The 26,390-nt window shown below is 45.2% G+C and overlaps 1 long non-coding RNA gene across 2 annotated transcripts in view; it reads right to left on the bottom strand.

Moving 5' to 3' along the window:
* LOC149441051 (uncharacterized) overlaps positions 1 to 26,390 on the bottom strand; it is a 162,398-nt gene that overhangs the window by 65,937 nt on the left and 70,071 nt on the right. For both annotated transcript variants that reach the window (XR_016307439.1, XR_016307438.1), the window contains exon 2: positions 9,996 to 10,242. This is a non-coding gene — a long non-coding RNA (uncharacterized LOC149441051). The remainder of the gene's footprint in view (positions 1 to 9,995; positions 10,243 to 26,390) is intronic.

Here is a 26,390-nt window from a genome sequence, read left to right as displayed (position 1 = left end):
GTAAAAGGCCGCTGTAATTGGCCTTTTACCACATCACGTGATCAGCTGTGTCCGTAGGACACAACGATCACGGAGATCACCGGGTGCGTGCTCCCAGGGGCGCGTAGGAGAGCGCGTTCTGGGAGGACGTCATATGACGCCCTCCCAGAACTGGCTGGCCGCAGTGTAGCCGTCATTCAGCTATCTGCAGTTGGCAAGTAGTTAAATAACAAACATGTCTATTGTAGCAATCGTGCGCACAAAGATGGACGCGAACATCCATTTTGCTAAAGATCCTCCAATCTTGTGTCATTCTCACTCCAAATCAGCCCCCTTCCCTTTCTGTTGAGTGGCAGGTGGTCTGGTGTTGCTGAGTTCAGGAGTACATCGGGCACAGCTGGATATGCTTCATGGTTATAAACCCAATTAGCTGGTTCCATGAAGTCTGCCAGACTCTTGCTTTGAGCTGATCGTAAAGCTATAAACCCGTCAGTCACTGGACTTGAAAAGCATTCCGAGATAGCAATAAAACATATATCTCATTTGGGAAAACACTTTTTGATACACTTTCATAACCTCTCGTAGGGAATACATACAATAGCACAAAACATATATTCAGATTGGTCAGTTTACTGTGAGTCACCTGATACCTTACACCCCTAGATTACATCTACGCGAGAGCAGAAAGTGATATCTCCTCAATCGTCCAAGCAGATATGTCATATCTGGTATCTGGACGTTCAGAATATCATTCTGCATATTATCCTGTCAGTGGCTAGACTGCTGCATGCACCTATGGAAGGTTATTGACCATGATATAAACTGGGAGGGATTTGGTCATAGCCTGAGTTCTCCGCCTAAACACCCCTCCCCAAATGAGGCGATTGGTTCTCTGCTTTATATATTAGCTACATCTTTTTCTGTACATCTTTTTATTGCACCATTTTGACCTTTTTAGTAATAAATCCTATTTTCTGAAAAGTGTTGAACTGTTTCTAAAGCTCTTTAATGCAAACTAAGAATCCCTGTCTCTGAAGAGCGCTACTGTGTGTTTTAAACTTCTGCATACATCTGCCTGCGTTGACAGTGTGTATACAGACGCTTATTCAAACATCATAGTGTTACTGCTAAGATTGGCGAGTTTCCTCCTTCTCTGTACAAAAAGGCAGTGGTGGCAGTGGGAAGGGATAATTGCGTAATTAACTTGACCCAGTAACCATCGCTCTCAGGCTGCGGCACATAGATTGTGGTCCAGTGAGCTGGAAAATCTTTGTGCAGGTTGCAGCTGAGTGTGGCATTGTTACGCACGTGACAGTGCGGTTTTAAATTGGCTAGTCCTTTGGTCACAAGTTTATGAGAAGGGCTGGGCATCTGACACCGCGCCCATCACATATTGGCTGACAGCGTGCGTGGGATAGTTTGCAGTAGAGCATTCAGTGCAGTGTTGGGAATTAGCTCTGCACTGAAAAATTGTAACCTTTGTGGAAACAGTCCTTAGAGACAAGCGGTGCATATTTTTTATATATATACAGTCAAGTCCATAAATATTGGGACATCGACACAATTCTAACATTTTTGGCTCTATACACCACCACAATGGATTTGAAATGAAACGAACAAGATGTGCTTTAACTGCAGACTGTCAGCTTTAATTTGAGGGTATTTACATCCAAATCAGGTGACCGCTGTAGGAATTACAAGTTTGAATATGTGCCTCCCACTTGTTAAGGGACCAAAAGTAATGGGACAGAATAATAATCATAAATCAAACTTTCACTATTTAATACTTGGTTGCAAATCCTTTGCAGTCAATTACCGCTTGAAGTCTGGAACGCAGACATCACCAGACGCTGGGTTTAATCCCTGGTGATGCTCTGCCAGGCCTCTACTGCAACTGTCTTCAGTTCCTGCTTGTTCTTGGGGCATTTTCCCTTCAGTTTTGTCTTCAGCAAGTGAAATGCATGCTCAATCGGATTCAGGTCAGGTGATTGACTTGGCCATTGCATAACATTCCTCTTCTTTCCGTTAAAAAACTCTTTGGTGGCTTTTGCAGTATGCTTTGCGTCACTGTCCATCTGCACTGTGAAGCGGCGTCTAATGAGTTCTGAAGCATTTGGCTGAATATGAGAAGATAATATTGCCCGAAACACTTCAGAATTCATCCTGCTGCTTTTGTCAGCAGTCACATCATCAATAAATACAAGAGAACCAGTTCCATTGGCAGCCATACATGCCCACGCCATGACACTACCACCACCATGCTTCACTGATGAGGTGGTATGCTTAGGATCATGAGCAGTTCCTTTCCTTCTCCATACTCTTCTCTTCCCATCACCCTGGTACAAGATGATCTTGGTCTCATCTGTCCATAGGATGTTTTTCCAGAACTGTGAAGGCTTTTTTAGATGTCGTTTGGCAAACTCTAATCTGGCCTTCCTGTTTTTGAGGCTCACCAATGGTTTACATCTTGTGGTGAACCCTCTGTATTCACTCTGGTGAAGTCTTCTCTTTATTGTTGACTTTGACACACATACACCTACCTCCTGGAGAGTGTTCTTGATCTGGCCAACTGTTGTGAAGGGAGTTTTCTTCACCAGGGAAAGAATTCTTCGGTCATCCACCACTGTTGTTTTCCGTGGTCTTCCGGGTCTTTTGGTGTTGCTGAGCTCACCCGTGCGTTCCTTCTTTTTAAGAATGTTCCAAACAGTTGTTTTGGCCACGCCTAATGTTTTTGCCATCTCTCTGATGGGTTTGTTTTGTTTTTTCAGCCTAATGATGGCTTGCTTCACTGATCATGACAGCTCTTTGGATCTCATCTTGAGAGTTGACAGCAACAGATTCCAAATGAAAATAGCACACTTGAAATGAACTCTGGACCTTTTATCTGCTCATTGTAATTGGAATAATGAGGGAATAACACACACCTGGCCATGGAACAGTTGAGAAGCCAATTGTCCCATTACTTTGGGTCCCTTAACAAGTGGGAGGCACATATGCAAACTGTTGTAATTCCTACACCGTTCACCTGTTTTGGATGTAAATACCCTCAAATTAAAGCCGACAGTCTGCAGTTAAAGCACATCTTGTTCGTTTCATTTCAAATCCATTGTGGTGGTGTATAGAGACAAAAATTTTAAATTGTGTCGATGTCCCAATATTTATGGACCTGACTATATATATATATATATATATATATATATATATATATATATATATATATAGAGAGAGAGAGAGAGAGAGAGAGAGAGAGAGAGAGAGAGAGAGAGAGAGAGAGAGAGAGAGAGAGAGAGAGAGAGAGAGAGAGAGAGAGAGAGAGAGACAGAGACACAGACATATAGCAACAGCTCCTTCCTTTTTCTGCTTTCTATTCTACCTTTGCTTGCAATTATGCCTGGTTTAGCAGAATACAGGAAAATGAGCAAAAGTGATATAAGTAGTGAATGTGCATCACGAGGTAATGATGTCGATGGCAAAACTCGTGAAAATCTGATTTATGACTTACATGAGTATGATAGCCGGGCAGACCAGAACCCGGGGAACCTGGAACTGAAGGGGTTCCCGCCACCTCCGATCCCAGTGGCTCAGATACAGCCTTGCAGGATAGGCATACAGAGACTAACACTGGAGTACCACTGCATGTCGCCTCCACGCCACAGCATGAGCAGGCCAACACCGGAGTGCCTGTAACCAGCAGAGACTCTCCTCAGATGCAGGAAGCCCTGAAACGCATCATGGAGGCAGATCCTCTGGCATACCTGCAGTTCAGGGAATGCCAGGCAGCGGCTGAGAGAGAAGCTGCGGAACGCCAGAGGGAAGCTGATCGTCGGCACGATCTGGAGATGGCTAGGCTCCAGAAGCAGCGACAGGCTCAGAACCTCGGGTCCCTAGAGCACAGGGACGCCTCTAAGGCCATGGGCACAGCAGCCAAGTTTCCAGTGATGGAAAAAGATAGTGATATTGACATGTATTTACTGTCATTTGAAAAAACTTGCGGTCAGTACCATCTGCCCCAAGCAGAATGGGCTGGGTACCTGACACCAGGGCTACGAGGCAAGGCCCTGGATGTGTTTGTCGAATTGCCAGAGGGGCAGGGCGACAAATATGAAGCTCTAAAAGAAGCCCTCGTCTGGAAGTACCAGCTGACCCCAAAAGTGTACTGCAAGCGGTTCAGGTCCTTGCAAAAGGGACCTGGGGACTCTTACACGGATGTGGTAAGTCACTAACGCACCACATTCTTGCAGTGGGCCAGAGGACTGAAAGCCGACTCCTACGAGTCCCTGGAAGATCTCATGATACAAGATCAATTACTGCATATTTGCCCAGTAAACATCAGACAGTTTGTATTGGAGAGAGAACCTGCATCTGCCAAAGCGGCAGCAGACCTGGCGGACACCTATGTCCACACGCGGGTGTCTGACCATTGCAAGGCTCCTCCGAATGGCTGGAAAGGAGGGAAATCACCCATAGCAACCCCTCCTACGCCGGTGAGTCAAGCTTCCCCTCACCCAACACCTGCAGTACTTGGGGCCAAGCCACCTCTGCCTGACAACGCAGATGTTACACCTGTGGGAAACCCGGACATCTCAGGACGCAGTGTCCTGAGCAGAAGCAGATGACATCACCTGGCCAGCAACTCTTCTTCAGTGTCGTTTGTCCACAGGAAGACTTGGGTAACCCCCGCCAACTTGCAGCCAGTCACTGTGGGCAACCGGTCTGTAACTGGTTTCCGTGACACCGGGGCAGAAGTCACCTTGATCCGACCAGAGGTGATTGAGCAAAGGAACTTCATCCCAGGAAAGTTCTTTACCCTCACTGGAGTTGAGGGAACCCGTTCACGCATACCCTGTGCAAAAGGTATTCATTGATTGGGGTGTGGGAAGGGGGATGAGGGAGGTGAGGGTCTCGGATGAAATTCCCACATCTGTTCTGTTGGGTGCCGATTTGGGTACTCGTTTCCTATTACGCCCCTGCCAAGAACACCCTGGAGGCCCCCCTGGAACTCTCTGGACATGCCAAGGTACTGTGTGCAGATGTTGGGGTAATGTCTGGGCAACTTGTGGATGGACAGAGGGAGGGGGCTGGGAATAGAGGGGGGTTACAGGATTCTCTATTACCTGGAGAAGGAGAAGAAATTAACTCCTGTGTCACTGATGGTACAAACGTAATGTTGATAATGATGATGATGATGACGATGATGATGATACTGATAATGATGATGATGATGATACTGATAATGTTGATGATAATGATGATAATCATGATGCATTTTCATTGTTGGGGGTCACCCACAGTGCTGTGAAGTGGGCAGAGGTACAATCTCTGGGAGCTGAGCAAAGGGATGGTCTGGGCAGGCCCTTGCCTTGCTCCAGCCCAGAGGATTCTACCTTGATAACCTCCCAGCAGTTGTCTTTGTATGGTACTGGACAGCTGGTTGGTACTTGTAGTCCCACGGCCAAGGCAGCACTGGGGAATGACCAAAATGTTGCATCCATCAGCAGGCTAGCTGTGAGCTTCCCTGCTGAGAAAGATAAACAATGGCTTGACTGGGACAATGAAAAGCTGGGAAGGCACAGTCTACCAGCAGGGGGCTTAGGGACTGAAAGAGTTAACCAAATGCTCAGTGTACCCAGTCAGTCTAGGAGACATGTAGTAAAAGTGTCACCTGATACAGCCTGTCGAGGTCTATGGGGGAAGCCTGAAGCCAGGGAGGAAGTCACCTCAAACTATTTCTGGCATAGATTCACTCCCCAAAAACTAACCAGACCAACGTATGTCATAGGCAGTGGCAGCACACCTGGATTGGAAGTGCGAGGGGCCCTACTGGAGTTGATAGCCGGTCCTCAGAGAGGGAGCTTCGGCCTCCAGCTCCAATCACCCTTCCTTTCCATTCCATTCAGGTACAGCAGCTGCTGGCAAGGCCTATGGTAAATGATGTCTGGGTTCAGGGAAACGCTGGGAAAGTCCACCGTGCTGTTCATGAGCTGGACGGCAGGGTGTATCCTTCCCTCATGCTTTTGGCCCACCTCATCTCACAGGAGGTGCAGACAGAATGGGCCAAAAAGACAATAGAGACAGAGAGGGAATATTGCAGTCAGGAATCCAGAAGTCCCGCAGGGTCTGGGCATCACCAGTAGTCTCAGTCCCCAAACAGGATCAGATGACCAGGCTTTGTGAGGACCTTGGAAAATTGAGCGCCAACCCTGTGGTTGTGGCCTACCCCATGCCCAGGAACCATGCGGTAATGGAGCAGCCGGCATGTGCCTGCTGTCTAACCGTCAGGGACCTGAACAGAGGATATAGGCCAACGTCTCTAACCCAGGAGGCTCAGGACAAGCCAGCCTTCTCCACCCCATGTGGTTTTCCTGAATTCACGGGAAAGCTAGTTGGGGTTGAGAACGCACCAACCACCTCCCCAGGGGTCAGAAATGACCTACAGTGTGGAGTGGAACTATGTGCAGCTGCCCACTTTAGGGGACTTGCAGTGTTCGGCCCTGTCTGGGAAGAGCAACCTGGACCCCCGTCACTAGTCAGGAATAACCTGCCCGTGCCTAGTCTGACAGTCACTGGGAACCACTGGTAGGAAGAGACCCCCAGAGGTCTGGAAATGGGGAGATTGAGGCAATTACAGCCTGGCCTACTCCCCAGGCCAAAAAGCAGGTTACGTCAGTCTTGGGTACAGCTGGCTATGGTAAGATGCCTGGGTGCAACTATCATGGCTCAGCTGAATCTGTGACTGACCTAGCAGACAGGAAACGGATGGAAATGGTGTCCTTGATGCTAGCATATAAAGAGGACTGTTCAACCTGGACGAAGGTACCTGTAGGCACACCTGGGAGGCGAGTTCCTGAATTCACCTGTCCAGTTCCGGTGCACACAGGCGCCACTACCTTCGGATCAGAGGTAGTCCTGGGCCTGAGGAAGGAGACTGGAGAGAAATCTCATTCTCTACCTCGACAAGAAGCTACATCTTAGTATGTTAGCATATGACCCCCCTAACAGAAGTGTTTTTTGATCAGGTGGGCCCCACGGCAGTTGCGGCGAGATCCGGGTAGTCACCGCAGACTGGTGCTCACCCCTCACAACGCACTTTGTTGGCACAACAGTGTTGCTAGGGAGAACAGCACCCTCCTCAGAAGGAACCGGGTTCTCCAGCAGTGCAGTTGTACCAGATCAGCCCAAGGTGAACAGCTGGGCCTAACGGATCTGAGCAGCCAAACCAGCAGCATGTGTCTGTTGCTTCAGGAGGAAAATTGCAGTTTCCTCCCATGCAACCACCTGAGGGGGGAGGTGTAGCAATCGTGCGCACAAAGATGGACGCGAACATCCATTTTGCTAAAGATCCTTCATCTTGTATCATTCTCACTCCAAATCAGCCCCCTTCCCTTTCTGTTGAGTGGCAGGTGGTCTGGTGTGGCTGAGTTCAGGAGTGTATAGGGCACCGCTGGATATGCTTCATGGTTGTAAACCCAATTAGCTGGTTCCATGAAGTCTGCCAGACTCCTGCTTTGAGCTGATCGTAAAGCTATAAACGCGTCAGTCACTGGACTTGAAAAGCATTCCGAGATAGCAGTAAAACATATATCTCATTTGGGAAACCACTTTTTCCATACACTTTCATAACGTCTCGTAGGAAATACATACAATAACACAAAACATATATTCAGATTGGTCAGTTTACTGCAAGTCACCTGATACCTTATACCCCTAGATTACGTCTACCCCAGAGTAGAAAGCGATATCTCCTTAACCGTCCCAAGCAGATATGTCATATCTGGTATCTAGACGTTCAGAATATCATTCTGCATATTATCCTGCCAGTGGCTAGGCTGCTGCATGCACCTATGGCAGGTTATTGACCATGACATAAACTGCAAGGGATTTGGTCATAGCCTGAGTTCCCCGCTTAAACACGCCTCCCCAAATGAGGCGATTGGTTCTCTGCTTTAAGGAGACACCCTGCTGGGTTCCTAGAAAAAGACTGTTATGCTGGGGAAGGATGATGAAGAGATCTCCCGTTTAACATCAGGAACCAACTTTGGGAGAAAATGCGCACTTTTGTTCGGACACTTGAACGCTGCTTAAACCAGGACTTCTGCAAGTATTCTGCCTCTCTAAACTTCTGTTATCTCTCTGCTGTGTTATTGCTCTCTGTAGTGTTATATATATATATATGCTACATCTTTTTCTGTAAATATTTTTATTGCACCATTTTGACCTTTGTAGTAATAAATCCTATTTTCTGAAAAGTGTTGAACTGTTTCTAAAGCTCTTTAATGCAAAACTAAGAATCCCTGTCTCTGAAGAGCGCTACTGTGTGTTTTAAACTTCTGCATACATCTGACTGCGGTGACAGTGTGTATACAGATGCCTATTCAAACATCATAGTGTTACTGTTAAGATTGGAGAGTTTCCTCCTTCTCTGTACAAAAAGGCGGTGGTGGCAGTGGGAAGGTTTAATTGCGTAATTAACGTGACCCAGTAACAATCGCTCTCAGGCTGCGGCACATAGATTGTGGTCCAGTGAACTGGAAAAACTTTGTGCAGGTTGCAGCTGAGTGTGGCATTGTTACGCACGTGACAGCGCGATTTTAGATTGGCTAGTCCTTTGGTCACAAGTTGGTGAGAAGGGCTGGGGGTCTGACGGAGCGCCCGTCACATCTATATTTACCTGCTGTGTGCAATGGTTTTGCTCAGAGCAGCCCAGATCCTCCTCCTCTTCTTGGGTCCCCTGTCAGCGCTCCTGGCCCCTCCCTCCTGTTGGGTGTCCCCACAAGCAGCTTGCTATGGGGGCACCCACTGCTCCATGTATCCATGCACACATGCCAGTACTCCTGGCCCCTCCCTCCTGTCGGGTGCCCCTACAAGCAGCTTGCTGTGGGGGGCGCCCACTGCTCCATGTATCCATTCACACATGGAGCCACAGCTTTGTCCCGCACCCTCTCCCCTCACTGGCTATGATTGACAGCAGTGGAAGCCAATGGCTCCTGCTTCTGTCTAAGCCAATGAAGAGAGGGAGTCCCAGTATAGCTAACGCTCTAATGCACATTGTTGGATCAAGAGGGGGCTTAGGTATTAGGGGGGGGCTTGGGGAGATGCTGTACAGAGAAGGTTTTTTACCTTCATGCATAGAATGGATGAAAGTAAAAATATTGAGCCTTTACAACCACTACAACAGCCCTAAACACACAAGTTGATCTACCAAATAATGGTTAAAGCAAAAATAAGGTAATGTTTTGGGAAAGGTGTGTAACAACCCTCACTAGTTTTATAGTAACATTGGTGAAAACCCTAAACATGCAAGAAGCCCGCCAACAACCCTGAGTTAAAAAAGTTCAGTAAACATCAACTGACTAGAAATCCTGAAAGTCAATGAAAAGCTGACCATACACTATACAACCTGACTGTACAACCTCTGCACAATCCAACACTATGTAACATGAAAACAAACGTGAATATTTTGTTCAGTTTGTATCTAGTCAGGCAGGCAAGCAGGCCCCTACATAGCGGTTGTTAAATCGAATGGAGTCTGTAAAATTTACAATCACATTAATACAAAAGAGTTCAAACTACCACTGTAATTAGTCTTTTACAATAGGAAATTGTTTTTTCAGGTACACTTGCACTTTACAATAACATTTTCTGATCATTCGTAAAACCTATGGTTAGCTTACATTACAACAGAATAAGGCATTCTACATTATTTATAAAGGAATTTGCATTAGGCAAATAAGAATAAAATCATAACATTAAAAATAGTCAGTTTTGGATAAAAAAAAAATAATTTTCAGAAGCCGAGAATTTGATTATTTTTCACATTACTAAAAATAAAAAAGGAAGCACACAAATATGGAAAATATATAAACACTGCAATAGAGCAAACAGCAATAAGATTTTTAGTACTGTTCTAGTGTAGTTAAAGAGAGTACTTTAATACAAGAGGCCAACATCTACTGTTTTTTTTTACCTAACAAAAGGCCTACATTACTAATTTGATTATGCACTTGTAAAATACTCACACGGTATTATCTGATCTTGCTTGACCTTCAAAATGCTGCAGCAGACATCTGCAGGATCAATCAGCATCAGGTCCACAAGCATGGGGAAGCTGCGCGATCATCATTGCTGTACACTTTGTCCTGTCTCAGCTCCCGATGTAAAGTGGGAAAGCTCCTTACCAGATGTGTTGATAGAGCATGCAGCAAATCCAAGCAAATCTGAACAGTGTATCAGCAATGCTTCTGTATGCTTTACAAAAAAACATTTCTAAAAGAAAAACAGAATGGAAATAAAACTATTGTTTTTTTCTCCTGTTTTGTATACAAATACAGATTAGATGAAACAATCATTATAGAGGCCCAAACAAGACAGAAATAATATTTCAAAACAGATATTATGTACATGCTTAACCACCTCAATACTGGACACTTTCACCCCCTTCCTGCCCAGGCCAATTTTCTGCTCTCTCACACTTTGAATGACCATTACTCAGTTATGCAACACTGTACCCATATGATATTTTTTGCATTGTTTCTCACAAATGGAGCTTTCTTTTGGTGGCATTGAATCACCACTGGGTTTTTTATTTTTTGCTAAACAAAAAAAACTTGTTTTTCTTGGTTTTTGTCATAAAATTTAGCAAATAAGTATTTTTTCTTCATAGAATTTTGACCAAAATGTATGCTGCTAATGTACATTTCTTTGATAAAAATAACCCAATTCAAGGTATATTTGGTCTGTGTGAAAGTTATAGAGTCTGCAAGCTATGGTGCGTATCATTGAAAATTGATCACACCTGAGGTACTGACTGACTATCTCATTTGCTGAGGCCCTAACATGCAGGACAGTACAAATGACCTCTTTTTGGAAAGTAGATAGTCCAAGGCATTTAGTAAGAGGCATGGTGAGTTTTTTTAAGTTGTATTTCGTTTCCCACCATTATTTGGAAAATGAAGAAAATAAAATATCTTTTTTCCCACAAAATTGTTATTTTAACAACTTATTTCACACACACGTGTGAGATTTTTTCACAGCCAAGCCACAAACCTTTGGGCTTTCAAGAATAAGGTATGTATCAAATTTGTTGACTACCCATCACATTTTTTAAAGCCCTGGAGGACCAGGACAATGAAAATACACACAAAATGACCACATTTTAGAAGGTTAACACCCCAATGTATTTTCTGTGAAGCATAATGAGTCTTTTGAACATGTAATTTTTTTGCCACAAGTTTTTGGAAAATGTGGAAGTAAAATGAAAACTTTTTTTTTTTTTTTTTTACACACACAAAATTGTCCATTTATAAAAAGGTATGAATATACGAAGACATAGACCCCAAAATACATTCTGCTACTCCTCCTGAGTATGGAGATACCACATGTGTTAGATGTTTTTACAGCCTAGCCAGATAGAGAGGCCAAAAATCCAAAGAGCACCTTCAAGTATTATAGTGGCATAAATTACACATCCAACTTCCTGACTATCCATTAACTTTTTAGAGGTCTGAGGACACCAAGAGAGGTTGATGGTCCACTGACAGATGTTGACAGTCCACTAGGGACACCAACAGATGCTGATGGGACACTGGCAGATGTTTTTGTGCACTGGTACACTGTGACAGATGTTAAAGGTCCACTAGGGACACCGACATGTTGATATTGCACTGGGACACCGACAGATGTTGATGTTGCACTGGGACGCAGACAGACGTCGCTGTTGCATTGGGATACCGACAGATGTCCCACAGTGTCGTGCTGCACACAAGAACAGTTTCTGACAGAATGTGCAGGTACTTCTTGTCAGAATGGAGCTTGTCCCACCCGGCCATTTATATACAGTGGCTGGGTGGGCAGAGGTTAATTAAAGAGATAAGAAAAGTATATTAGCCCACTGAATTTATATTTTTAGTTTACCAGTGCAATAAAATACATTGAAAATGGTTTTTGTTTCCTAATGCGCTTTATTACCCAGGCTTTTTAAGGATCTGTTGTGTTTACTACAAGTGTACACACTTTGTAAGATGCCATGGAAAATAATCTCCCAACTTTTACGGGCACTGCCAACGTGAACTTGTGCCCAAATCATTCCCACTCAATTATTAACATATTCCATAAAACAGTAAACACACTTTCCAACAATCCAAATAAAGGAGCACACACCTCCTCACATCCAACGTGTGAAACTTTACTTCTCTTTCACCTGAAGGATTAGCGCAAAAGGAAGGTAAAATGTCCTGACCCCTGTGAAAACTTGAGGCCACTTTGGGTACAAAGGCCGGATCTATCCTGAATGTAACCCTGTCTGAAAAACTTGAAAAAAAGGTGCTCCGATTGACAGAGCTTTGAGCTCGCTCACCCTCCTTGCCGTGGTGATTGCTACCAAAAGAACCGTTTTGAATGTGAGGGCCCTCAGGGAGCTGGAAACTAAAGGCTCAAACGGAGACCCCATTAGTACCTTAAGCACCCTCGACAGATCCCACTTTGGAAATGGTCTATTTCCTGCCTGTCTCTGTCTTGACAAGGCCCTAAAAAAATCTAACCACCAATGCGTCTTTTGCCAATGGGGACTCAAAAAACACACTTAGAGCCGATATCTGGCTCTTAAGCATACTGACCACTAGCCCTTTATCGGCCCTTGCCTGCAAAAATTCTAGGACCGACACCAGGCTATAAACATCCATCGAGGCCCGGGAGCACCACTCATTGAAGCACCTCCAGACCTTCAAATATATTGCTCGGGTTTCCTTCTTCCTATTAGCTAGGAGCGTGGCAACTACCCTAGCTGAGAATCCTTTCGCTAGCAGGAGCCCTGCGATAGCAAGTCTTTCCGAAGCGGTAGTACCCAAGGCGGCTGAATTGCTAAGGTCACCAGCGTCGAGAACCACGCTCGTCGGAGCCAATATGGAGCTATTAAGATTAGATAGGCCCACTCTGTTCTGAATTTTTTTTAATACTGCCGACAGCAAGGCGACGGGGGGAAAGGCATAACATAGGGGAAAATCCCACTTTTGCGCCAACACATCCACTGCCCGAGCCCCGTCCCACCGATTTAGTGAGGACATTGGGACCTTGATGTTATGACCCGACGCAAACAGGTGTATGGTTGGGGACACCCATTTCTTTACAATGGTCTGATAAATCTCCCCATTGAGAGCCCAGTTCGACTCTATCAACTGCCGCCTGCTGAGAAAATCTGCTACCTGATTTAGCTCCCCTTTCAGGTGGACGGCAGATAAGGAAGCTAGATTTGCCTCTGCCCGTGACAGCAGCACTGCAGTCAGGACCCATAGGGACCTGCTTTGTGTTCCTCCCTGCCTGTTCACATAGGCTACCACCGTCGAATTTTCCAAAAGGACGTGAACGTGACGGCCGCGAATCAAGACCTGGAAGGAAAGAAGGGCTTTCCAAACTGCCCTGAGTTTGTTCCAGTTTGAGGATTCCTTTCTCTCCTCTCCTCCAAGCGCCCTGTACCACGGATTCCTTCAGGTGTGCTCCCCATTCCTGGGCGCTCGTGTCCGTTGTGATCTCCCTAACCACCGGAAAGTTCCAAAGTAACCCCTGGGTTAAGTTGGCTGCCTTTCCTCACCACCAAAGGGATCTCTTTACCCTGGAGGGAACCCGCACCCAGGAATCTAACGTCGTCTGCTGCTGGTCCCAGACATTCAAAATGAACAGCTGGAGGGGACATAGATGCAACCCTGCCCATTGTACCGCCGGAATGGACGAGGTTAGTAGACCCAAAATTGACATTGCCAGCCTCAACGATACCCCCTGACTCTCTAGTAACCGCCTGATTCCTCCGTCTAACTTGAAAAGCTTCTCTGGGGTTAGAAAGGTTTTCTGACAGGTGGAATCCAGTATATAGCCCAGATATGTCATCCTCTGGGCTGGAATTAAACTGGACTTGGCCAGTTTCAACAGCCAGCCCAAACCCTCCAAATAATTCTTCAGCACAGCTATGTCCCGCACAAGCTGATCCTCCGAGCTTGCAAACAAAAGAAGATAGTCTAGGTAGGCCACCACTGAAATTGCCTTCACACATAGTGGAACCAGCGCCTCGGACATAACCTTTGTGAAGATCCTCGGAGAGGAGGACAGTCCGAAGGGCAAGGCCTGAAACTGCAGGTGAAACATCCCCCCCAGACACTGAACTGCTAGCCTGAGAAACTTCTGGCACGTTTCCGCGATAGGTACGCGCAGATAGGCATCCTTTAAATCGGTCGAGGCTAGAAACGAACTTGGTGGAAGCAGGGCTCTGACTGTAAAAATTTAGTCCATTCGAAACCTCTTGTATCGGATAGTTTTGTTCAGGGGCTTCAGATTTAGAATTAACCTGTAAGCTCTCGATGGACCACAAAAACATGTGAGTACAATCCCCCCCCCACCTCTGCATTGGGGACTTTTACCACTACATTCTGCTCCTCTAACACCTGAAGAGAAGCGAGCAAGGCTGAAGCCTTTTTTGGACACCTGGGCAGGTTCGTTACCAATAACCTGCGTGGTGGTGGCTTTGAGAACTCCAAGCGGTTCCCCCTTCTCATGATGTCTAGTACAAAGGGGCTGGAGATCTCTGCTTCCCACCGTGGGAGGAAGACCCCCAATCTTCCTCCCACCGGGGGAACCAAGTCATTGCGGCTTCTGGGGCTGCTCAGGAGGACGGAAAACCGCTCCTCCTTTGCCCCTACCTCTCTGCCCCCATAGCTTTTTCTGACCCTCTGGCCTAAGGACCTGCATCCTCTTTGGGGGACGAAAATTACTTGCCATCTGCTCCTGCATTTTTTGCTTAAGGGAAAGGACTTCTTCCTGTCTGCCGTACGATCTAGCACCGTCTCCAACCCTGGGCCAAACAGGAGATCTCCTGTAAATGGAATGCCACATAACTTAACTTTAGAGGCGATATCTCCCTGCCACGATTTGAGCCATAGGGCCCTCCGGGACGAATTGGTAAGGGCCGCTGACCTAGCTGACAACCTCACTGATTCCGCCAAAGTGTCCGCAATGTAGCCTACCCCCTGTAGTAACGTCTGAAAAGCCGCCAGGATCCTATCCTTAGGGGAATCAGCCACAATGTGCGCCTGCAACTGCGTGAGCCAGTATTCCATGTTTCTGGCCACTACCGTAGTGGCCATGGCGGGCTTCAAATTGGACAAGGTAGAGTCCTAGGACTTTTTAAGGAGGGAATCTGTCCTCCTGTCCATAAGATCTGGTAGAATGCCCATATCCTTAAAAGCCAAGTCCATCCTCCTAGCTAATTGGGAAAACGCTGCGTCCAACCTGGGATTCTTATTCCACAAAACGGATGGATCTTCATCGAACGGGAATCTGCGTCTAAGGGATTTAGCGAAAAAGGGCTTCCTCTCAGGATCCTGCCACTCATTTTTTATCGTATCCACTAATACCTCGTGGACAGAAAATACCCTCGGCTTTTACTCTTCCATGCCCTCATACATCTGGTCGTGCAGTGAAAGGGGTTTTTCATCCTCTTTAATGTCCAGCGTGGCATAAATAGCCCCCAACAAGTCTTCTACCTCCTCCAGGGACAATTTGTATCTAGAGGGGCCTCTGGGATCGTCTGAGGGGCCCTCCCCTTCTGAATCCTCCTCGGATTGGGAGCCCAGGGATGGCTAGTACTCCGCAGCCTCCTGGCCTTCCATCCCTCGACTAGTTGAAGGAATTACCTGCAGGGGTGGACGGGGCGTGGCCTAAAGTAATGCCAAATTCTCGACTAGCGATTTGAAGGAGTCAAAGGTATTAGTCAGTTCTCAAACTGATTTAACCAAGTCCCCCTGTGACGGACTCTCCTCCCTAACTAACCCCTCAATACAGGGCCCACATAGCACCTTTTCCCAAGAATCTTTCAGGGTCGCCTTACACGACGGACATTTCCGCTTAGGCACCTGGTGCTTGAGTTTTTCACGGGCTTTACCCTGCATATACGAGAAGAGAAGATCCAGGGAACCTATTACCCTTCATCCAAGCTGCCGGCCCAGCCCCAACCCCCCCCATCTTCTCCCTGGCAGGGAGTAGGGGCCTGACCTTGGGTTCTCCGCCCCCCCGGCACCTCTGACCACAAAGAGGGCCGGGAAAACCCCCTGGAGCTAGGGGCCCACTGGTAGGAAAGAAATAGACTCCACTGAGTCACCTACCTGTACCTGGCTGGTGCTGGCCTCGCCTGGTCCCGGCGCCTCTGCTCCGGACATGTTTCAGGAGAGTGGTCGCCTTGATGCTGTGTCGCCTGTCTCCACAGGATACAGCACCGCCATCTTCATCGCTGTCCCCCCGTGTCTTCACGCGAAGCCGCGACCCCGGGAGAAGCCCCGCCCCTTCCGCCAGAAGTGATGTCCCCTGCCATTCGGCCCGACGCGCTCCAATGCCAGCACGCAAGGAAACAGCGAGACTCCTCCCCTGGTCTCCCTAGACCTTGACACGAGTACGCCCCAGCTCCCGCAACCCTCCGGAGGGGGCCAGGGCACAGCATGACCAGGTCAGTGCTGCATCCTCCCCTGTCACTACAGAGGCAGCAGCCCTGACCACGCAGCATTCTGGGGGATAGCAGCCAGCTCTCCAGCCATCACTGCCTAGTCTCCCCCCTAAACCCACCAGATCTCGCTGTCCCCTGACAGCACCTGGAGAGGCCTCCAAAGAGGTTTCCCCACCAGAGGAGAAAAACTGAGGTCGGAGGGGAGTGGCAGAGGTTTTATTTTGGGTTGAGGTGTTTCCTCAGGTAGGGAGGAGCTGAGGTCTCTCAAGGTGCTGTCCTGAAAGACGAAAAAAAAAAAAAAAAGTAAAAATAAAGGGGGGACAATGAGGGCAAAGGGGCAGGATAGGAAAAATATAAGGGTAAGAAAGCGGAAATAAAAATGCTTTCCACCCACCTCCAGAATCCCAGGTCTGGGATACACATCTCAGGGAGTGAGGATGGCTCAAAACTGTGATTTACAAAATATAGCCCAAGCAGCCCAGGTCATGGTATCATTGTCCAGCCTATCCTGCTCCTCCTTTAGTAAGCATTTCAAATACCCGAGTGAATCCAATTCCAGCACCCATTTGGCCAAAGTAGGTACAGTCGTAGATTTCCCGTGTCCTGCAATGACAACTCTGATGGTTATCAGAATGGCAAAATAGTCCCTGTGACTTTACAATACAATTTTAACACAGAAGCCCAGAACCTCTTATTCGGGAGGGATGGAGGGGCAATCAGCCTAGATATGGAACATGATGCCCTCCTGACTCCCACGCTGCCAACACAGGATAGAAAAGGCAGAATAATATTGATGTAGTTTGTCTGGGAACCTACATATACCATCATTTCAACATTTAAAAATTCTTCTCTTGTACAGCACTAGCTATAGAAAGCTTATATGACAAAATTAATGCTTTTTCCCAGTGTCTCTCTCCAATTTGAGTTTTTAATCCCCTCTCGCATAGAACACCATAAGCTGGGGAATTTGGATGAGAAAGAGAAGACAAAATAAAATAAATTTGATTGCATGCCTTAGGTGTAAAATCATTAAGTAACAAATCTTCAAATGGAGTGGAATGGGATTTATGTTTTGGTTTATCATCAATGGAGTGAAGGAAATATATTAATTGTTGCTGCAAGAACCAGTGGCACATTCCAAATACATTTGAAAAAGAAAGTGAGGTTAGAAAAAAAAAAAAAGATTACCAGCTGGGAGGATTAAGGATCAGGGTATCCCACAAGCTGAAAGCCTGTTTAGTAAGGTCCAAGAGAGTGTCAATATCCTTCCTCTTAGGTGGTGGGATCCAAGGGACAGCCTGTAAGTCTAATGGGGAGAGAGATTGCTCAAGTTGAACCCATAGTTTTCTCTGGGAATGATTAAACTAATCTGAAATCCTAATAAGGAAAGATGCTTCATAATAAAGTGCCACGTCTAGGGCGCTCGTGGCCCCTCTATTCTTAAGCAAGTAAAGTGCTTTATGGTTCTACCGAGGATGTTTATTATTATACAGGATTTATATAGCTCCAACAGTTTGCGCAGCACTTTACAAAATGAAGGTAGACATTACAGTTACAATATAATTTGGTACAAGAGGAAATAGAGGGCCCTGCTTGCTAGAGCTTACAATCTAGTAGGAAGGGTTGAGTGATACACAAGCTGTGGGGGGATGAGTTGATGGAGGAAATAAATGGTGGTTTACTAGGTAGAAGCAGGATAAGCTTCTTTAAAGAGAAAGGTTTTCAGGGACCGTCTAAAACTGGATAGATTAGGAGACAGCCAGACAGATTGGGGTAGGGAGTTCCATAGGATGGGAGAAGCTCAGGAGAAGTCCGGGAGGCAAGCATGGGAGGAGGTGACACAGGAACTAGAGAGCAGAAGGTCTTGGGAGGATCGAAGAGAGCAGTTTGGTTGATATTTTGAGACCAGGTTGGTGATGTAGCTGGGGGAAGAGTTGTGGATGGCTTTGTAAGTTGTTAGTATTTTGAATTTTATTCATTGGGCGACTGGAAGCCAATAGAGGGATTGGCAGAGAGGGGTAGCAGACACTGAATGGTTGGTAAGGTGGATGAGCCTGGCAGCAGTATTCATGATGGACTGGAGGGGGGATAGCCTATGTAAAGGAAAGCCAATGAGGAGGGGGTTGCAGTAGTCGAGGCGAGGGATAACCAGGGAGTGAATTAGGAGCTTTGTGGTATCATTGGTTAAAAAGGGACGTATTCTGGAGATGTTGCGGAGGTTGAGGTGGCATGATTTGGACAGGGATTAGATGTAGGCCTGAAAGGATAGTTCAGAATCCATGGTTACACCTAGCACCCTGGCATGCAGGGATGGGTTGATAGTGGTGCTATTGATCCTGACCGAGAAATCAGGGGAAGGGGCATGGGGGGCAGGAAATATTATGAGCTCAGTTTTGAATAGACTCAGTTTTAGGAAGTGGCGTGACATCCATTCTGATATGTCTGTTAGTAAATAGGTGATACGTGAGGAAACTGATGGGGTGAGCTGAGGAGTAGAGAGATAGATTTGTGTGTCATCAGCATAGAAGCGGTATTAAAAACCATGGGAAGCTATCAGCTGACCCAAGGAAGTGTAGATCGAGAATAGGAGAGGTCCAAGGACAGAACCTTGGGGGACCCCGACAGTAAGAGGAGTAGGAGAGGAGGAAGTAGAGTTGTAAGTGACACTGAAGGTGTGGTGGGATAGGTAAGATTTGAACCAACGGAGAGTACAGTCATGGAGACCACGTAAAAAGAGTTTTTTGAGGAGGATGGGGTTGTCAACTGTGCCAAAAGGCAGCGGAGAGGTCCAAGAGCAAGAGTACAGAATAGTGACTATTGGTTTTAGTAGTTAGTAAGTAATTTGTGAGTTTTAGGAGAGCAGTTTCTGTGGAGTGTTGTGGGGGAAATCCAGACTGAAGGGGATCGAGAAGGTTATTTTCAATAAAGTGGCAACTCAGCCGGTTGTAGACTAGACGTTCAAGGAGTTTAGAGGCAAAAAGAAGTAAGGAGACGGGTCTAAGGTTGCTAAGATTGGTGGGGTGAGACTTTTTTATGCATGGGGGTGACTAGCGCATGTTTTAGAGAGTTGGGGAAAATGCCAGTAGAAAAGGGAGAGATTGAAGATATGAGTTAAAGAATGAAGGATAGAGCCAGAGGGAACAGGATCCAGGGGGCAGGTGGTTAGGTGGGCTTTAGAAAACAGTTTACCAACCTCCTCTATAGTAGCTGGGTAAAACAAGGGAAGTATAGATTGTGCAGGTGGACAAGGAGTGTAGGGTGAGGGAGATATCTGTACAGTGGAGATCTTGTCACTAATTGTATCAATCTTATTTTTGAAGTGATTAGCGATCTCCTGGGCAGTGAGTGAGTTAGTGGGTGGAGTTAAAGAAGGATGAAGTAGAGAGTTAAAAGGTAGAAAAGAGTTGACGGGGATTGCGTGAGAGGGTGTTAATGAGTGATAAAATAGTTCTGTTTGGCAGTGTTGTATTTTTATTTTTTATTGTAAGAATTGTATTTTTGAAGGGCAGATTTATATTGGTCGAAGTCTTGCTGGGTCTTAGTCCTAAATCGAGGTATTACTGTATGTTATAGGCCATCCAGTGCTAATGAGGAGGTGGAGACTCTGTGCACAGATAGAAAGGGCTGCAAGTGCCGGGACAGTAATAATAATGGAGGATTTTAACTAACCGAAAATTGACTGGAGTAATGGCTCTTAAGGAACAGTTAAAGGGCAAGAATGTATAAACCTATTACAAGACAAATAAATAAAATGAAAATGTGTCACGCAGCGATCAACAAACAATATTGTGAAAAAAAACCCCACAAAATCAAATTTAAAAGGCGAACTCAAACGTGACTAAAGTCCACACAAAAAAAAAAAACGATGAACACTAATTCTTCAAAATTTCACAGAGTGGAACATTTTCCTACTGGTGACTGCACCCAGAAGCCCAGTGCTGCAAGGCCTCAATTTACGTGAATCACCACAGTGAACATAAAGATCCAGGTGGACTCTCACCTTTTTTACATGGACCTGCATGTGGACACAGGTCAGATAAGCATCTCCCCTATAAGTGGGAGTAACATAGAACTTGCTCTTCTGTGGGCAATCTTCCCCTTATGAATCACCACTGAGCCTTCCAATGGCACCTGATTTTAGTACAACCGGCTCTGTGGCTATAGCTCGACAACCCCAAAGAAGACCATAATGGCATGTAATTTATTAAAACATATGGTAACCAGTAAAAAAACGCAATAAAAAAAACGACAGAAGCAATCAGCGAAGAGCAATATCCTGCCTGTCAGATTGGCATTAGAGTGCTGATATCACCTGACTCCTCCCCACGCGTATTGACTTCATCAGGGGTAGCTAGGTGACAAGCGCGGGCGGTTTATATGGCCGACGGATTCCTGCAATCAAGCTGACAAGACTAGAGCTGGAGAAAAAAAAACGGGAAGGGGCTTAACTCGCAACCACATCTAGTGGTGGAAAAAGAAAACTGCACTGATACAATGTGAAAAAGCAGGGATGTCTCATGAACGAGAATGGCCATAGGAAAAAAGATAATAATAATAAACACCAAAGTAATGAGCCCCCCTACAGATGCATGATTGTAACCTAAGAAATAATAGATAAAAAAAGTGCAAAAATATATAAATGAATAATCAGAGTAATAAAGCATGAATAAAAATAGAAAAAGGTAAGGAATCCCCCATAAACAAAAAACAAAATAAAGGATAGAGTAATGTGATATGTACATACTATGGGGGAAAAAAAGGGGGATGAACAAAAATGAGTAAAAGAGTTATTGAGAAAGGATATGATAAATCATTCATAGGAGAGAAAATTAAAGAGGTGGGATCAATGAGTAGGGATACTCTATTAACCACTAGGGGACCACCCGCAGTACATATACTGCTACAAGGCGGCCCCTGTGCGCAGGATCACGTATATAAACGTGATCCTGCTTTCCGGGGTAGGGGGCGCGCGCGAAGCGCGTCACCGTCGTACCCGCGGCACCGATCATGACTGTCAATCACTGGGTCCCGGACGGCGATTACCCTCCAGGGCCCGGCAATCACAGACAGAGAGGAAGGCTGAATTGTTTTCAGTGGAGCTTTCCTCCCTGTCAGCTTTCAGCTCACTGTTCAGGGATCGCTGGTCACAGCCTCCCGGTACAGTGTGTAACAGTGAAGTACACACACCCGCCCCCTAGTAAAACACTCCCCTCACACAGTTTACCCTTTCATTGTCTCCAAAAGTTAACTCCTTCCTCCACAGTGCCATTATTACAGTGTCAGTGTTTTGTTTTTTTTGCACTGATCACTGTATTGGTGTCACTGGGGATGTCAGTGACCACAAGTCAGTTCCCCCCCAGTGTCAGAATGTCTGCCACAGTCTCGCCATAAGTCGCTGATCACCACTATTATTAGTATAAAAAAATAAAAAATCCAGTATGTATACCCCCATTTGTAAACGCTATAACGTTCACGTAAACCAATTAATTTACGCGTATTGGGATTTTTTTTTGCAAAGACATGTCGAAGAATACATTTTGCCCGAAATTTATGCCAAAATTTGATTTTTAAATTTTTTTACTGGACATGTTATATAGTAAAAAGTCAAAAATATTGTTTTTTCTCAAAATTGTCGGTCTTTTTTTTTTTATAGCGCAAAGAATAAAAACCGCACAGGCGCTCAAATACCACCAAAAGAAAGCCCAATTCGTGGGAAAAAAAGGATGTTAATTTAATTTTGGTGCAGTGTTGCATGACCGCGCAATTGTCAGCGCCACAACACAAACCGCTTCTGTAACTGCTTACTGACCGCCCTATAGCAGAAATACTGCTACAGGGTGGCACAGGTGCACAAAATCACATATATATACATGATTCGCGCTCTCGCGGTTTTCACGCCCCTCTCAGATAGCGTCAGATTGCCTGTCAGTACACCTGTCATCAAATTTAACCCCTTGACTGCCAGGAAGGCGCTCATACACAATAAACCTCCATTGCTAGTATAGTGTCTGAACGGATCAATATGTTTGATCAGATCAGCACTATACCAGCGTTCACATTAGTATAGCGTCCCCAAAAATGCAACGTTTGCGGGATCAGCCGCGGCACCTGCCAGCACCTGCGTTTAGCCCCTACGCTTACCCCCCCCCCCACACACTTCTCCCCCAGCAAGTGCACTGCCAGTAGATCATGGTCACTTGATCTATTGCACACAAAACCGCAGTGTTCGCAGAATCAGGCCTGATTCTGTTAGCACTTGCCGGTAAATTTTGATGACTCTCATATGCAGCAGAGTGCCAGTACTAGCGCCATGCTACCTTTTGGTGAATTGGTGAGCACCAGCGGTCTAGTACATCCTGGTCTTTCACATACCTCTTGGATTGTAAGCTCTGAGGGGCAGGGCCCTCCTAACCCTCTTGTATTGAACTGTATCATTGTTGTATTGTCTATTGTATATATTGTAAAGTGCTGAGCAAACTGTTGGCTCTGTATAAATCCTGTATAATAATAATATTACCAGCATTGCAGTATCACTTGGCGACGTGGCGAGTCCCAAGTGTAGTACAAGCTTATGCAGTGGCGAGCACAAGTATTGTCCGGCAACCACAAAGAATTCGCACACAGGCCAGTAGAGCCCCAAGAATCCTTCCGGATGTTTGCAAATCCCGATTGGCAGCCCACAAATTCTGCAGCACTTGTACTTCCCCCAATTACAAACCAACCCGGAATTCAGGTGGAAATAGCAAATTTAACTACTCCCCTTTATTTTTTGGAGCTGTTTTTCCACGGAAGATCTGTATGCATTGATTGTGGATCAAAGCATTTTATATGCACAACAATGTATCGCCGCCAACCAAAATTGAAACCTTGCCAGACCATTCACATGGAAACCCATTACGGTTTCCGAATTTATATTTTTTGGGGCCTAACCCTCAACATGGGTATTACTAAAAGAAAAAATGAATTGTGGTTGTATTGGTCCACAGACCCGATTCATCATATGCCTGTGTTCTCTGCTGCCATGGCCAGGCATAGATATGAGAGTATAATGTGTTTTATGCATTTCAACGACAATACACTCTATTGTCCTCGAGGTGACCCTGAATTTGACCGGCTCCACAAAATTCAGCCCCTCGCAAATCACCTTAACCAAAAATTTGCAGATGTCTATACTCCCCAGCAAAAAATCTGCGTTGATGAGTCCCTCATTAATTTTTCTGGCCGCCTTGCATTCAAACGATTTCTCCCCAGCAAGTGTGCAAGATATGGGGTCAAGATGTAGAAGACCTGTGAGAGGGCAACAGGCTATAAGTTTCGGATTTACGAGGGAAAAGATAGTCACGTGGAGCCCCCCAGATGCCCAGACTACATGGGGAGCAGTGGCAAGATAGTTTGGGACTTGGTGTCATCCTTTTTCCATATGAGGTACCACTTATACGTGGACTATTTTTATTGAGGCGTGCCACTATTTAGACATTTGTACAATCTTGGAACTGGCGCATGTGGCAAAGTGTGACCTAATGTGTGCCCACCATTAGAAGTGGGTGGATGTAGGGTGGTATATTTTAATGGTGGGCATACCACACACATTTTGTTTGTTTTTTGCAGAGATTTCTTCTCTTTTTTTCCCCATTCAGTCCACAGGCTGCATACAAAAAAAAAAAATAGAACATAGCATATATACCCAACAAGGACCAGCGACGTACTGATACATCACTGGATTTTGAATGGTAATACCAGGATGATGCCTACAGCTGCAGGCATCATCCTGGTGTCATTTTTTTCAGCTGGCGATTGGCTTTCATGTAAAAGCAATCCTAGTGGCTATTTAGCTGCAGGATTGCTTTTACAAGCAGCAGGAGATGATGACCCCCCCCCCCCCTGCTGCTTTCCATGGCCTTTCCAGGCAGTCCTGTGCCATCGGTGGAACCGGAGAATGCAGCCAGTGTTTCTGCCAGCTGACCATAGAGCTGACTGGAGACCAAAATGGTGCCAATCATCTCTATAGCCTAAGAAATCAGAAGCTACGAGCATTTCATCACTTCAGTTTCGCAAGATATAAACAGCGCCATTTGTAAATTGGGAAAGCATCTGATCACACCGATTCTGGTTTGATTAGATAATGTAAGGGCAGATGAGAGATCTAGAGTCTGATAGAACCCATATTTCTGAAAAAATATATGACAATGCCCATTGAAGTTATAGAGTATATTTATTTGCATTCACTGTGATAGCATTAAAAGTGATAAAAAAAAAATAAAGAAATAAAAAGGACAGTGTAAAAATAATTAAAAAAATCTAAATAAAATACCTTAAAAAAAAAAAAAGTACCCTAACCCCCCCCCCCCACGCACATCTGCGTTAGTGAGCCTTGACCCTGTGCCAGTATGGAAACAGCAGTTGCACCATGCATGTGAGGTATCGGCACAAACATCAGATCAAGGACAGTAATTCTAACACTAGACCTCCTCTGTAAATCTAAAATGACAGCTTGTAAAGGCTTTTAAGATGTTGCCTATGGATATTAAAAACGTATGCAGTTTGTTGCCATTGCATGGGGCATGCACAGTTTTAAAGCATAACATGTTTGGTATCTATTTACTCAGCATACCATCATCTTTTATATCTTACCAAATAATTGGCCAATATATTGTGTTTTTGTGCATTAAAAGTGAAAAAAAAAAATGCTATGTAACAAACAATTGCAGCACCCACCATTTTATTCACTGGGGTGTTTGCTTTAAAACATATATAATGTTTAAGGTTTAAATTAATTTCCTAGCAAAAAATACAGATTTTTTCATGTGAACAGAAAAAGTCAGAAAAGGCTTGGTCTTCAGGTGGTTAGAAGAGTGAGTGATGTGTGGCATAAGCTTCTAATGCTGGGCATAAAATGCCCCAACCCCCCAAAATGACCCCTTTTTGGAAAGTAGACACCACAAGCTATTTGCTGAGAGGCATGTTGAATCAATAGAAGAATTTATTTTGCCACAAGTTTTTGGAAAATGACAAACAAAAAATTATTTTTTTTTACAGAAAATTGTCAATTAAATTATTTATTGCTCACACATGCCATGGGTATATGTGGAATTACTCCCCAAAATACATTCTGCTACTTTTCCCGAGTATGGGGGTACCACATGTGAGAGACGTTTTGGCAGTCTAGCCAAGTACAAGACCACAAAATCCAATAAGCACTTTCAGGCTTTTAAAGGGCTTTATTTCCTCATTATACTTCCTGACTACCTATCACAGTTTGAGGCCCTGAAATGCCAGAATAGCACCAAACCCCCCCAAATGACCACTTTTTGGAAAGTAGACACCCCAAGGAATTTGATCAGAAGCATGGTGAGTATTTTGCCGATCTTGTTTGTTGCCACAAGTTTTTGGAAAATGAAGAAAAAAAAACAAAAACATAATTTTTTCTTTTCTTTTTTTATATTTCAAAATTTGTGAGAAAATATCAGATCTGCAAAATACTCACCATGCCTCTTTTTAAATTCCTTGGGGTGTCTACCTTCCAGAAAGGGGTCATTTGGGGGGTTTGGTGCTATCCTAGCATGTCAGGGTCTTCGAAACTGTGATAGGTAGTGAGGAAGTGTAATGAGGAAGTTACGCACCTTCAGGCTTTCAAAGTGGTCATTGGATTTCAGGCTCCTGTATGTGGCTAGGCTCCCAAAAATACTCACACATGTGGTATCCCCATACTCAGTAGAAGTAGCAGAATGTATTTTGGGGTGTAATTCCACATATACCCATGGCTTGTGCGAGAAATAAATCATTTAAATGACAACTTTGTTTAAAAAAAAAAAAAAATGTTTTTGTCATTTTCCAGAAACTTGCGGGAAAAAAATCTTCCATGGACTCAATATGCCTCTCAGTAGATAGCTTAGGGTGTCAACTTTCTGAAAAGGGGTCATTTGGAGATGTGTTT

Source organism: Staurois parvus, unplaced genomic scaffold (assembly GCF_062004578.1).
Source record: "Staurois parvus isolate SC_StPar_1 unplaced genomic scaffold, SC_StPar_1.0 ptg001032l, whole genome shotgun sequence".
Lineage (NCBI taxonomy): Eukaryota > Metazoa > Chordata > Amphibia > Anura > Ranidae > Staurois > Staurois parvus.
Note: the sequence above shows the minus strand (reverse complement) of the source record. Positions and strands in the feature narration are given on the sequence as shown.